The sequence below is a fragment of the Staurois parvus genome, unplaced genomic scaffold (assembly GCF_062004578.1).
Source record: "Staurois parvus isolate SC_StPar_1 unplaced genomic scaffold, SC_StPar_1.0 ptg000130l, whole genome shotgun sequence".
Lineage (NCBI taxonomy): Eukaryota > Metazoa > Chordata > Amphibia > Anura > Ranidae > Staurois > Staurois parvus.
The window spans coordinates 5,183,245-5,197,206 of record NW_028317926.1 but is presented as its reverse complement, the minus strand read 5'-3'; the positions used below and the strand labels follow the sequence as shown (position 1 = coordinate 5,197,206).

Below are 13,962 nucleotides of genomic sequence, written 5' to 3'. Positions count from 1 at the left end.
AATTTTAAGTGGCCTGGACACGGGCCTGCCCTGGTATTCCCAAGGTCACTTAGGCACTTGCATTTAAATCAGCATGTCCTTGAGTTGCTGTGATCACATGTTGATTCGCACTTTACAATGCAGAACTCCTTATCATGGCCCTTCTGAGATATTCTTTACAGCGCCTCTTATAAATGGCAGTGGCATGTTTTTCAATTCCAATTCCAGTCTCCTTCAATTTGGCTTTCAAATTACCAGAAATCACCTAGGTAACCCAGGCCAGTTCTCTGCGCATAGCTTTGAGTCAATAAGATCCATGACTGTACATCTGTCTCCGAGTCCTCCACATTGTACTGGTCCTTTGACAAGTGACAGAGAAGAGCTGTCCATAGCCCCGGTGCTGAATCTTCTCCGCAGCTTCAATACTGCCTATGCCTAACCACTGCTTTCCCTTTTTGCCAAGAGCACTAGAACCACACCTCCATTTTTTCACAGAAGCCAACATTTTTTAATACAATATAATATTAACATATATTACGGGCTGCACATGAAATGGTTTAGAACACAGAGCAGTCTTTAACCTCTTAGCAGCCTGGGAAGAGAGCCTTCCTGCATTCTGTTGGCAAGAAATGGCATTTACCAAATCTAAATTCTGTAATCTAATCAGTTATCTTGGCCTACTTACAAGATAAGTATTTTTCTCTGCACTACGCTGCAAACCATGAATGTGTCCGATTATGATCTGGCTTTGGGATTACAAGAATTTATCTTGGTTAATTTAAGAGATCAGCTTCCAAGATATAACATCTGTTCCCACAACACATGGACAAGACGCAGGGGGATGATTGTCAGTGTTGTACAGTTTATTCTGCTGGATGATCAAAATCAGTTGTATCGTTTTCACAATAGTAACATATACTTCACGCACTACGGTCTCCAGTTTATTAGAAAGGATGCAATATAATGTGCCAGCAGGCACCATTGCTCTCTATAGAAGTTACACACAGCTGATCAATACTAGGAGCAAGTCTCAGAGGCCCTTGCATGCACAGAAAGAGTTACATGCAGGTCTAACGCACATTAGAAAAATACCATTGTTGCAGTTCTCTGCTCTAACCCCACCAACCATCTATGCACAGAATACATAATTTGAAACATACATGAATTAAACTAATAGCTTAAATATATAATTTTTTTTTTGGAATGCCAGCAAATCCAGACACATGTTCATGACTGCTAAATCAGTTCTCATCCATCTTTTGTCAGTGCAAGGGTTGCAGCACTAAGACTATGCTTTTGCATATAAGAAATGCTATTAATCCCAGCATAGATGAATGCACATTGCACAGCAGATGAATGAACAAGTGCTCACATTTTCCTAAAAGACACAGCTACTAAGTTCTGTACAGCAAAGACCAACAAATATAATTCACATGATATAAAATCTTACCTTGTTTAAGGATCTCTGGATCTCCAAATTGCATGCAGCCAGCCCCAGTGCATATGCGATGTCGGTGCTGTTTCCCCAGTACGCACCAGTCTCAGTTCTGTGCTTTCCCCAGCACTGGCTCAGCCTCCCCCAACAGAGTCTGCTACTAGGGAGACCAATAGCTCCAGCAGTCTGGAATGAATCACACAGCCTGCTCGGCCAATCAGTGCACACAGCAGCACTGGCTCCAGCATTCCAGAGAGATGCTGAGAGCTGACACTGGTACATATAGGAGCAGAGCTTTTGTCGCCCCCGTTTGTTTGGACTAGCTTACAAGATGCAGTGGCTTGGCAGTGATGAGTGGCATCTGCTGATACTTAAAGCAAGTGACTTAGATCCCTTGTGACAATGTTTATGTAAACTCTAATAGTACATTTCTTTTATTTGCTCCCTTTTAGTCTGTTAAATATACCATTGAAAGTGTTGCATTACATCTGTTCAACAAGTGCGCAGTGGCTAAATGTTACGCAAGGCCCTGGGCAGTCCTAGGTTGTTGGTTCAAATCCTAACCACCGAACCACCTGCCTGTAGTTGCATGTTCTCCCTGTGCCTGCATGGGTTTCCTCCGGGTACTCCGGTTTCCTCTAACACTCCAAAGACATGCTGGTAGGTTAATTGGATTCTGTCTAAATTGGCCCCAGTATGTGTATTCATGAATGTAAGTTAAGGACCTTAGATTGTATGCCCCTTGTGGGATAGGGACTGACTTTTTTTTAATTTATTATTATATTTTTTTATAAAAAAAATTTTTTTCGATACATAAAGAACATCAAATATCACACAGCTTAAAAAAACATGAGAAAAACTGAACTCATATATCTCAATTGCATCATAACATCTTATTCCCCCCACCACCCCCCGCCTATCCCAAGTCCATACCTCAATCCTAATTCCAACCTTTCTCATAACTATCTATCCATATCTGTATTCCTTCCCTCCTACCTGCTTCTCTTTGTCGGGCACTCCATTAACGCTCCCCCTGATACTCATCCACCTATATTCTAATCAATTCCAATTAACTTTTAGATGTTTTAAAGGCTGATCAACCACTCCACATTTTCCTAAATTTTCCCATTCTGTCCTCTTCAATGTGACACAACTCCTCCATGCTATAGATGTTTTCTACTCTATTTACTCCCTTTTAGTCTGCTAAATATACCATTGAAAGTGTTGCATTACATCTGTTCAACAAGTGTGCAGCGGCTAAATGTTATGCACGGCCGCTGGGCAGTCCTAGGGTTGTTGGTTCAAATCCTAACCACCGCACCTCCTGCCTGGAGTTTGCATGTTCTCCCTGTGCCTGCATGGGTTTCCTCTGGGTACTCCAGTTTCCTCCCACACTCCAAAGACATGCTGGTAGGTTAATTGGATCCTGTCTAAATTGGCCCTAGTATGTGCATTCATGAATGTAAGTTAAGGACCTTAAATTGTATGCCCCTTGTGGGATAGGGACTGACTTTTTTTTTTTATTTATTATTATATTTAAAAAAAAAAAATGTTTTTGATACATAAAGAACATCAAATATCACACAGCTTAAAAAAAAATGAGAAAAACTGCACTCATATATCTCAATTGCATCATAACATCTTATTCTCCCCACCACCCCCTCCTATCCCAAGTCCATACCTCAATCCTAATTTCAACCTTTCTCATAACTATCTATCCATATCTGTATTCCTTCCCTCCTACCTGCTTTTCTTTGTCAGGCACTCCATTAACGCTCCCCCTGATACTCATCCACCTATATTCTAATCAATTCCAATTAACATTTAGATGTTTTAAAGGCTGATCAACCATTCCACATTTTCCTAAATTTTCCCATTCTGTCTCTTCAATGTGACACAACATCTCCATGCTATAGATGTTTTCTACTCTATTTACCCAATCCTTTATACTTGGTGGGTCTGGGGCAAACCAAAATTTTGGAATCAAGCCTTTAGCCGCACTAACTAGATGGTATATTACCTTGTTCTTATGTAGTTTTACCAAAGGTTCAAATGTATAAAATAAACAAGTCCATGGATCTCTCTATACAGTAATCGTTAGGGACCGATGTGAAGGAACAATATACATATACAGTTGTGTTCAAAATAATAGCAGTCAGACATCACTAACCTGATCATTCACTGTTTTTGGTAGAAATGATATTTCTACATGGCAAATAATTTACTAGCAGGTGTAGTAGAGTAATAAAAATCCAACAGGCCCAACAGTCATGACATGCATGCTGCTGATTCTGTGTAATTGAATCACTAATTGAATGTTCAAAATAATAGCAGTGTGGAGTTCTATTAGTGAGGTCATTCATTCTTTGAAAAACAGGTGGCAATTATTGCCCTTATTTAAGGAAGGAAGGCAGCAAATGTTGTACATGCTGGTTACAGTGCATTTCTCTCTGAACTTCTGAGGAAAATGGGTCATTTCAGACATTGTTCAGAAGAACAGCGTACCTTGATTAAAAAGTTGATTGGAGAGGGGGAAACATATAAAGAAGTGCAGAAAATGATAGGCTGCTCAGCTAAAATGATCGCAAATGTTTTAAAATGGCAATTAAAATCTGAAAGACGTGGAAGAAAGCGAAAAACTACCATTTGAATGGATAGAAGAATAGCCAAAATGGCAAAGACTCAGCCAACAATCAGCTGCAGGAAGATCAAAGAAGGTCTAAAGTTAACTGTGAGTACTGTTACAATTAGAAGACGCCTATGTGAAGCCAAGCTATCTGCAAGAAGCCCCCGCAAAGTCCCACTGTTGAAAAAAAGACATGTGCTGAAGAGGTTACAATTTGCCAAAGAGCACATTGACTGGCCTAAAGAGAAATGGCGCAACATTTTGTGGACTGATGAATGTAAGATTGTTCTTTTTGGGTCTAGTGGCCGGAGACAGTTTGTCAGACGACCCCCAAACACTGAATTCAAGCCACAGTACACTGTGAAGACAGTGAAGCATGGTTGCGTTAGCATCATGATATGGGGATGTTTCTCATACTACGGCGTTGGGCCTATTTATCGCATACCAGGGATCATGGATCAGTTTGAATACATCAGAATACTTGAAGAAGTCATGCTGCCTTATGCTGAAGAGGAAATGCCCTTGAAATGGGTGTTCCAACAAGACAACGACCCCAAACACACCAGTAAACGTGCAACATCTTGGTTCCAGACCAACAAGATTGACGTTATGGAGTGGCCAGCCCAATCCCCGGATCTTAATCCAATAGAAAACTTGTGGGGTGACATCAAAAATGCAGTTTCTGAGGCAAAACCAAGAAATAGAGAAGAACTGTGGAATGTAGTCCAATCATCCTGGGCTGGAATACCTGTTCACAGGTGCCAGAAGTTGGTTGACTCCATGCAACACAGATGTACAGCAGTTCTCAGAAACAGTGCCTATACAACTAAATATTAATTAAGTGATTCAAAGGAATGCAAAATCTTCAAACATTTTTCAGTTTATATAGTGAATGTTTGAGTTTGTAAAGAAGAATACAAACACTGCTATTTTTTTGAACAGTCTAATATTCACTTTTCTTCAATTTTTTTAGAGGAACAACACAAATTTGATCTATTTTTCTTCATGTTTTGATTTGGAATAGAATGTGTAGTGTTCCCAATGCATTTGTGTGTATGGAAATAAAAGCTATTAGAAGGATTTTGAGCTTTATTCACTTTTTTGAACACACTGCTATTATTTTGAACACAACTGTGTATGTAAAGTGCTAAATTGATGGTGCTATATAAGTACCTATAATAACAATGCATTCATCTCCAAAAAATCATGTGAGTTGATAACTTCCTGTGCTCTCTGTCTCTAAACTGTTTTCAGTTAGTGTTGATCCCTGCTATCTCTGAGGACTACAGAACACCTCCCCTTGATATGAGAGGGAGGTGTTATGTAGTCCTACCACATTCCCTTTCTGATGGTGACAAGGCTTCTCAGAACAGTTGTCACACTGGGACACAAAGAGGGAGATTTACTAAAGCTGGCGCACTCAGAATCTGGTGCAGCTGTGCATGGTAGCCAATCGGCTGCTAATGTCAGCTAGTTCAATTGAGCTTTGATAATAAAAACTGGAAGCTGGAACTGCCCCCCCCAGAGTGTGTTACTGGCAGGATTGCCAGGTTAAAGTAAAATTAAAAAAAGTGTACAAATAAAAAAGAAAATGAATGCAGCCGCCATGTCTAAGAACCAGTAAGCTACAATAATATAATGTTTTGTTCTTGGGTTTAGATATACTTTCATGTCACCCTAGAAAAATACAGCAAGGAAAGTGCCAGCCATCTTTCTATAGAGAGATTTAAAAAAAATTTTAAACCAGACTTTCTCAAACCTTTGAAAATATTTTGGGGTCTCAGAATTCCTGCTATAGCTTACAGTTTCTGTAAGGTATAGATATAATATATATATACTGTAATATAATAATAAAAATAAAGACTATGGAATACTTAGGCTGAGCATTTTTTTTTTAATTTTCTACAGTATTAGGTTATGTGATTCTACAAATCAATCTCCTTCAGTGATCTATACCCAAGCATAGTTAATGCTGCAACATTTCATAGAAAAACATTAAAGAATATCTAACCGAACATTTCATATTCCTGATATGCACCTGCTATACCATATACTTGCATAACAAAGTACCTTGTTCTCTTTGTATTGCTTCCTTTGTGTGAAATCCCTGGCAGCCCTCTGGTTTCCTATTAAAAACTGACCACACTAAGCAGGAGAACACACGTGGTCAATTCTCTAGCTTTGTTGGGAACTCAGTGTGCTCTCCTCCAAATATCAGATTTGTCCTGACACTCCTCCTACCTCCAAACAGCCATTCGCTGGGAAGATTAGTGTTCTCCTATTTCTCCTCCCCTAGCTCTATTACAGCTGAGAATTGAGGAAAAAAAAATTATTTATAATGTTTTTAACATCGATGCACTACTGTAATGTTTTGCCTTTCATTTTTATTTTAAACTGAATGGGTTGTTTTTCATGGTGAGTGTTTACAATCACTTTAGGAGCTTTTGTTGCTAGCGATTTTGATGCCAAGAGGAGACCCCGACGAATCCTGATTGCCGAGCGCCAGAGTGACAAATCACTTTAAACACTTCTTGTTAGCAATCCCATAGAAAATCATTATGATTTTCTTAGTGAAATATCCTTGTAAAAAAAAGGGGGTAGCCTGTAATAAACCCTGCAGTTTGTGACACAAAAGCGGTATAAAACCTAAGTGCTCCCATTAAAGAGGTCCACCCACTCTGTTGGTCCTGTTTACCATTATCATTGAAAGTGAAAGTAAAAAAAATCCCAAATTTTGGGTTGTCCCCAAAAACATAATAGAGGGGAAATCTTCCAATGGTAACACTAGTTCTGGTGACATGGGGGTCCCCAAGGAATTCCCTTAATTTGCAGGGATTTTCTTTTCACTTCCTGTTTGGCTTCGGGACAGGACATGCAAGGAAATCTCTGCAATGGGACACAGTGTTAGCTGAAGTGTGGCTTCAATTTGAAAATGTATTTAAACCTACTAGTACATCGAACCCTCCCCTTCCCCCAGATCGACAATGCTGCTGTCCAAATGTGCCCCCTATGCTCATTCATACAGAGCGGGTGCACTGTAATACAGGAGGTGTGTTACTGGCAGGGGTGGACTGACAACTCATGGGGCCCACGAGCAATAGGGGATCATGGGACCCCTGTGTCCTTACCCAAACTCAAAAAAGCCTATGAAAAAGGTACCAGGGGCATCTCATGGGGCACCCTACTGACCCCGGGTCCTCGGGCAGTGCCCAAGTTTCCAAATGGTCAGTCCGCCCCTGGTTACTGGCCAAATAACCACGAGAAAACAAAGAGAAAACTCCTAAAAAAAGAAAGCTAGCCACCACATCTAATGATTGGTAAGCTGCAATATATCAAATTTTTTTGGTTTGGGGTTTAATACCGCCTAAGCTCCCATTCACACTCAAGCATTTTTCTGTTTGTTTCTCTACTCATGAGTATGTTTTTGCTGCAAGTAACAAAAAATTCCCAAGACTGGCACTAAAATCCACTTTAAACAAGTAAAACATTGGTGGTGGGCTTACTATGCAGTGCTGATCTTATAACATTTTTTGCACCTACAACAAAAACATACTGATAAAATAGGGGTCAAAGGAAGTCTCTTGACTGAACATTGATAGAAATGTCAATTTTGTAGCAGACTCGTGGCACTGATGTTCAGTTTGTATTGTCAATGTGCTTGAACAATGCCCACAAGGTTGAAACGCGTTAACATCTGCTGTCTGGATACTGTGTCTTTTATGGAGAATCAATACATTCTGAACATTTTTAAGAGCAAGCAAGGCCTTGTTGATCATTTTTATTCCTAATTCTAATTGCAGCTGTGCGACACACCCGGAACTCTGGAAGATCTCCTCATCTTATTGGGTTGTAGCACCTTATTTTCACATGCCTGGAACACTTCAGAAGAAAAGATGATTCCTACGTCTCAAAATTTGCTCAAAGGATCAGAGGAGTTATTGCTAGTAATAGGTAGTTGGAAGGCGATAATAATATTTTGTGGAGTAATGACAGGGTTTAGAGCAGGCCCTGACTGTGGTAGGGTACTCATCAATGATCCACTGACTTGTATGTGGTGATTTGACCTTGGCAGTGGTTAAAGGTCTTTAATGGTCTATGTCCTCAAGTACGTTTAGGTTAGTAAAATGCCTGTCCATCACTCATGGTAACAATAGGTTATTGTTCAGGATTGTTGACAGTATAACTGCGACTGACATTGGTTATGTTTGAAGTTCAGTAAAGATGTGTCCTTGCTTTTTTTCCAACTTAAAGTGGAATTAAAGGCAACATTAAAAAACCCTACGAACAGACAGACTATTTATCACAGAAGAGACATGCAATGTTTCTTCCGCAATAAAATACCTACCTGCCTGTTCACAGTCTTCAGTCACATGTAAAGTGTAAATATTTGATATGTTTTCTATATACTATTGTGAATAAAATATGGGTTTATGAGATTTGAAAATCATTGCATTCTGTTTTTATGTAGAATTTACACAGCATCCCAACTTTTTTGGAATAGGGGTTGTATATCTCACATAAGCTGGTCTATTTTTAAAACTCAACATTTTAATTTTGTTTTTAGTTGTTCCTCATTGAGAGTCTTGCGTTGTGCAGAGGATAACTTAGCCCTGCAGCTACAATGTATGCCCTGTTCAGCTGATATACACAATAGAGTGGAGGGATTGTTATCTTTTCAGGTGAGAAAATAAAATTTAGTGCTTGGCTTCTCTGAGCAAGAGTCAGATTATTCTAAAAAAAATCAGTGATACAAACTGATTAAAGTGTAAAGTGTAATTAAAGTGTAAGTTCACTTTCAGAAAAAAAATATATGGTGAACTAACACCATGCATCTTCCCCCCTTCCCTGGATCAGAGCGATGCTCTGTACCTGTGCTGACCAATGAGAATCACTCTGATCCATCCTGGAAGCGCTGTACAGAGAAAAGGGAGAAGTGCAGGGATTTTGAATTCCTACACAGCTGCACCAGCTGCATGGACACTGACACCCTATTACCCATGGGGGTAATCACAGAGGGGACCAGGAGACTGGGAGAAGAATAGAAGATCTATTAACAGATAATTGATGAGTCAGACCACCTAAAGTGACATTTTAGTTTTAGGAGGAGCCTGATGGGTTGAATCAGCCCCTGTCTGCCATGTCTTGCATACTCCAACAGTGTTATTTCCCTTAAACTGTGGGTTGGGACCCATATTGGGTTGCAGATGCGTTTGTGATGGGTCATCACATGATTGTGCAGCAACTGTAGCCTAGTTTGTCCAAAATGAATTGTAAATGAGAGAGCACACTTTACTTTTCTATGTTTTCATATACTATTGCAATCTGAGACATAGGGTTGAATTACTAAAACTGGAGAGTGTGAGATCTGGTGCAGCTGTGCCTTGTGGCCAATCAGCTTCTAACTTCAGCTTTTTTCAATAAGGCTTTGACAAAAAAAAATGGAAGATAATTGGCTGCACCATATTTTGCACTATCCTGTTTTAGTAAATCAACCCCATATCCCACAATCAATTTGCTTAATGTATCACAGACAGCATTCATTTCCATGGGACAAAAATGGAAAATGAACGCTGTTTGGTGTCTGAGATACCACCACCCTTCTCAAACACTATTAGGGCTCGTTCACACCATAGTGCTGAGCCTTCAGTTTTGCTGCACACGGCAAGGGCACAATGACATCAGTTGTTCTCCATGTGCCCTGTTCACACCACATCACCAGTATCACGTGTAGATTTTTTCTACACAGGAATCTGCAACATGTATAAAACTCATTGAAGCACACATGAAAACTGATGTAAACTGATGTCTCTGCAAGTGAAATCTGCACGTCAGTTTCCATCAGTTTTTCTGCACATATGGTGGGAATGAGGCCTTAAACTATTATGATTGACAGCACATATGGAGACTAGAAAGTATCGGAGGGGTAGAGGGAATTACACAAACAAGGTTGTGAGGTGAAGAGACCCCGGTGCTAGTTGAAAATGTCAGAGAAAACATAACAAAGAATTTATTTCTCTCGGCTTAACTAAAGCTTACAGAAATGACGAAGAGCACCTGCAGCCCTTGTTATTTGCCTTTTGGCTTTGCTGACATTTTGGTTATAATTGTCTTCCTAGTACGGTAGCAATTTTCTATTTTTTGTCCTCGAATTAAAAAGTTTAAAGTGGTATTAAACTTGACTTTAAAAAAAAAAATCTTCTCTCTGCAAGGTAATATCATAATGTGCTTGTATGCATCACATACTAGCACATTATGAAAGACTAACCTGAGAACAAAACCCTCCAGCGGCACGCTGTCACCACTACAGGAGGCTTCCATCTTCACCCGGTCTTCCCCTTCCTTGCTTGAATGGCTGAGCTGCTGATGAAATCACTCCTGCGCATGTGCACAGGAGTTTCGGCCACGGCATACAGCTCTGAGGGCATGCCATGGGTATGCCGTTCCTTCAGAGTGCCGGTATTGTCACCGCATGCTGCTCTGTAGAATATATTTTAAACTGTGAACGTTTAGGAGATATTCATTTTACCTACAGGTAAGCTTTAATATACACTTACCTGTAGGTAAAAATATACAAAGTGACTTTACTACCACTTTAAGAGCTCCTGCTCCCAGCGTCTTCCAAAACTGTTTTGGGTTGACTGAACCTTAAAAAAAAAAATTAAATACCTGTACACTATATGTACTTTATCCTCAATGTGGGAATCCTTGACCCAAACCACTATCATGACTTGGTGATCATGGTACAGCATGACTCTAGCATTAGTCAACACACTACACATCTCCTTATGTTCGATCCACTGAAAGTAAAAGGATACCTGTAGAAACTGGAGGGTAGCTAAAATGGCACTACCTATCATTACTGCAATATAAATATGTGGTTGCCTTATTTCCACAGTGCTTCAGTGAATTAGAAGAATAGTTTACTAGCATATAAAACAGCAATTCAATTAAGGATTATAACACAGTTAAACTGTTTGATGGCTAGACTCGCAGTGAGCTCTTGTGATTCATCTCATTAAATGCATCAGGTTTATTAATTTTCTCTGGCTGAAGCCTGGGTGCAGAAATGCCCAGCCATTAAATATTATATTTCTTATCGCTGGAACTATGTCATTTTGGCTCTTGTTTTCTATGATCACAGGTGCAAGATTACAAGATTTCTTTATGCATCTTTTATTTTTTTCCCCGAAACTAATGTACTGTCATGGTTATTAGTGCCTAATAGACAGCCTAGTATGGCATCAGAACATGAGTATATTGGATGAACTGGACAGGCATGGAGTGATTTTGCATGTTCACCTTAAATCCGTAAAACAAAATATCTTCTTTATTAGATTGGCATTTTTTCTCTTAACCCTTTCACTGTCAGACCCTGTGCTCCACTTGTACACTCAGGTGGCCAGACCATTTTTGCAAATTTTCCATTGTTTTATTTTTCCCTTACAGCTTTCAGAGTTTGGGAAAGACCCCCCAATCCAAATATTTTCTGAAAGCTTTGGACCTGTAGAATAAAAAAAAAAGGTGCTACTGATTTTTTTAGACCCTGTGATATTTGTGCAAATGTTTATCAAAACTATTTTTTTGCTAAAAATACACAAAAATCCTTATTTGCAGACACGAACACAGCAAAACTGACAAAATTCCTGCTAAATTCCTAATAAATATAAAAACCTAAACTTTATTGAGTTAATAAATAACAAATATTTGTACACTTTAAATTGTGCCTTTTGGTGAAAAGGGGAAAACTGAAGGTGAGCAAAACCGTTAATAAAAACAATTTAGCTCCTGGTTCCCTTTGTAGATAGATTGGAGAAACATTGTAGCCATAAGGGTTTTGGAATTCCAATTATATTTAGGATTACAAGCTGAAAATAAATGGAAAAAGACAGAAAAAACATATGCAACCACCGTGTCTAAGGACTGTAGAGCTGCAATATATACGAGGTGTGTCCAGAATATAATGAGAATGAAGTTCCTACATCAGAGAAGGGTTCTATGAAGGGAGAAGTTGGCCAAGGTCACTTGGGGTGGGGGGCCAGGTATACATTAGAACACTGATTAGTTGCATTCCAGCCCTATCAGAGTTGAGACATTCTTATTTGTGACACCATGTTCAAATGTCTAGAATTAAGAAAAGTGCAAGCTAGTTTGGAACAGTAGTTCGTGATAAAATTTTGTGTGAAATTGAGTAAAAGTGCAACAGAATGGTGAGGAAAACTTATGGAGAAGCTGTGCTATCATTTGCACAAGTGTGCCGAAGGCACAAGGCCTTCAAGAAAGGACAAGAAGGTGTTGAAGACAAACAATGATTAGGATGCCCCTCTTGGTCAAAAACGGAACAGAATGTGGATGCAGTGAGGTCTGTTCTCAACCATGACCAAAAACTTAATATCAGAATGTTTACAGAGGAAGTGGGAAATACAAAGTCAATTGTTTGTGAAATCGTTACTCAAGATTTTAATATGAGAAAAGTGTGTGCAAACTTGTTCCAAAGAACTTGTCACCTGATTAGAAGGAACACCATCAACTTGTTTGCCAAGACCTGCTGGCCCGTTTGAAAAGAGAACCTGATTTTTTCAGTCAAGGGATCATGGAAGATCAATCCTGGGTGTTTGAGTACGATCCCGAGACAAAGAAACAAAGTTCAGAATGGCACCCACCCACGTCATCTCTCCCCAAGAAAGCTCAAATTACAAATCAAAAGTCAAATCAATGGTCATTGTTTTTTTGTTTCATGTGGAATTGTCAATAAAGAATTTGTACCCACTGGTCAAACTGTGAATCAAAGATTTTACCTGAAGTTCTTGGTCGCTTGAGACAAAGAGTTTTTTGTGTACGTCCTGAGATCGGTTCAGCTTGGATCTTTCATCACGACAATGCACACACAGTGCTTTGGCTGTCAAAGAGCTGGAAAACACATCACGGTGCTTCCCCATCCACTTTACAGCCCTGACTTGGCTCCTTGTGACTTTTTCATATTCCCAAAGAGGAAGAAGGATTTGAAAGGACACTATTTTGGTAGTGTGGATAACGTCTACTACACAGGCTCTGAATGCTATCCCACTTGAAAACTTCCAGGGATGCTATGGAGATTGGAAAAATCGCTGGCAGCATTGTGTACACTCACAAGGTGCATATGTTGAAGGATAATGTTCAATTGTAACATTTTTCAATAAATAATTTATAAAAAAGCATTCTCATTACTTTATGGACACATCTCATATATATATTTATTTATTTATTTATTTATTTTTTGAGAGGGGGGGTTTATTTTACACCCTAATACCTTTGAGTATAATCCCTGTGTTTGCAGGTTTTTGGTACAGCTTTGGCTCAATTTAAGTATCCATATTCAATATGCTGAAAATCACAGTAGTAGTCCATGCTAAATACAGTGATAGCTGTGATCTTCCGGGTGCTGCTCCACTGGCTTTCCCTCTCACAATAGGAAGAAAATCTTCCAATGGGGACACCAGTTCTGGTGACCTTGGTGACATGCTGAGATCCCATCACTTTGGTGGGATTTCCTCTCACTTCCTGTTTTGGCTATGGGACAGGAAGTGAAGGGAAATCTCCCCTATGCAAATGACAAATATAAATCTCACAGGGGTAATAACTCTCCCGTACTCTATCCGAAAGTTCAGGTTCTGACAATAAATCTGAGAAGGGTCTTGGATGGCAAGAAACCCCATTTTGGTGATATTCCCTTTTCCTCCCTCTACTTATAACCCCCCCCCCCCTTTTTCATGTCCTCACTATTCTTTTCCTTATCTAAACAATTTACCATTTGTAGCACTACACTCATAAGGGCAGCTAGACTTAGTTTGGGTCCTTCTATGCTCTGCACAGCCCGACAATACGTATTTTTCACACTTGTACCTTCAGAGTCAGTAAACAGTCCTTGAGCTGGTTTTTATTTGTT

At 39.5% G+C, this 13,962-nt stretch overlaps 1 protein-coding gene across 2 annotated transcripts in view; it reads right to left on the bottom strand.

Annotated features, from left to right (window-relative positions):
• Positions 1–1,626, bottom strand: part of TMEM108 (transmembrane protein 108) — a 312,715-nt gene extending 311,089 nt beyond the window's left edge. The window contains exon 1 of one of the 2 annotated variants that reach the window (XM_089672539.1): positions 1,430–1,626. The gene's annotated coding sequence lies outside the window, so the exon portion shown is untranslated. The remainder of the gene's footprint in view (positions 1–1,429) is intronic. The other variant, XM_089672538.1, reaches the window with a different exon arrangement.
• Positions 1,627–13,962: the final 12,336 nt, after the last annotated feature.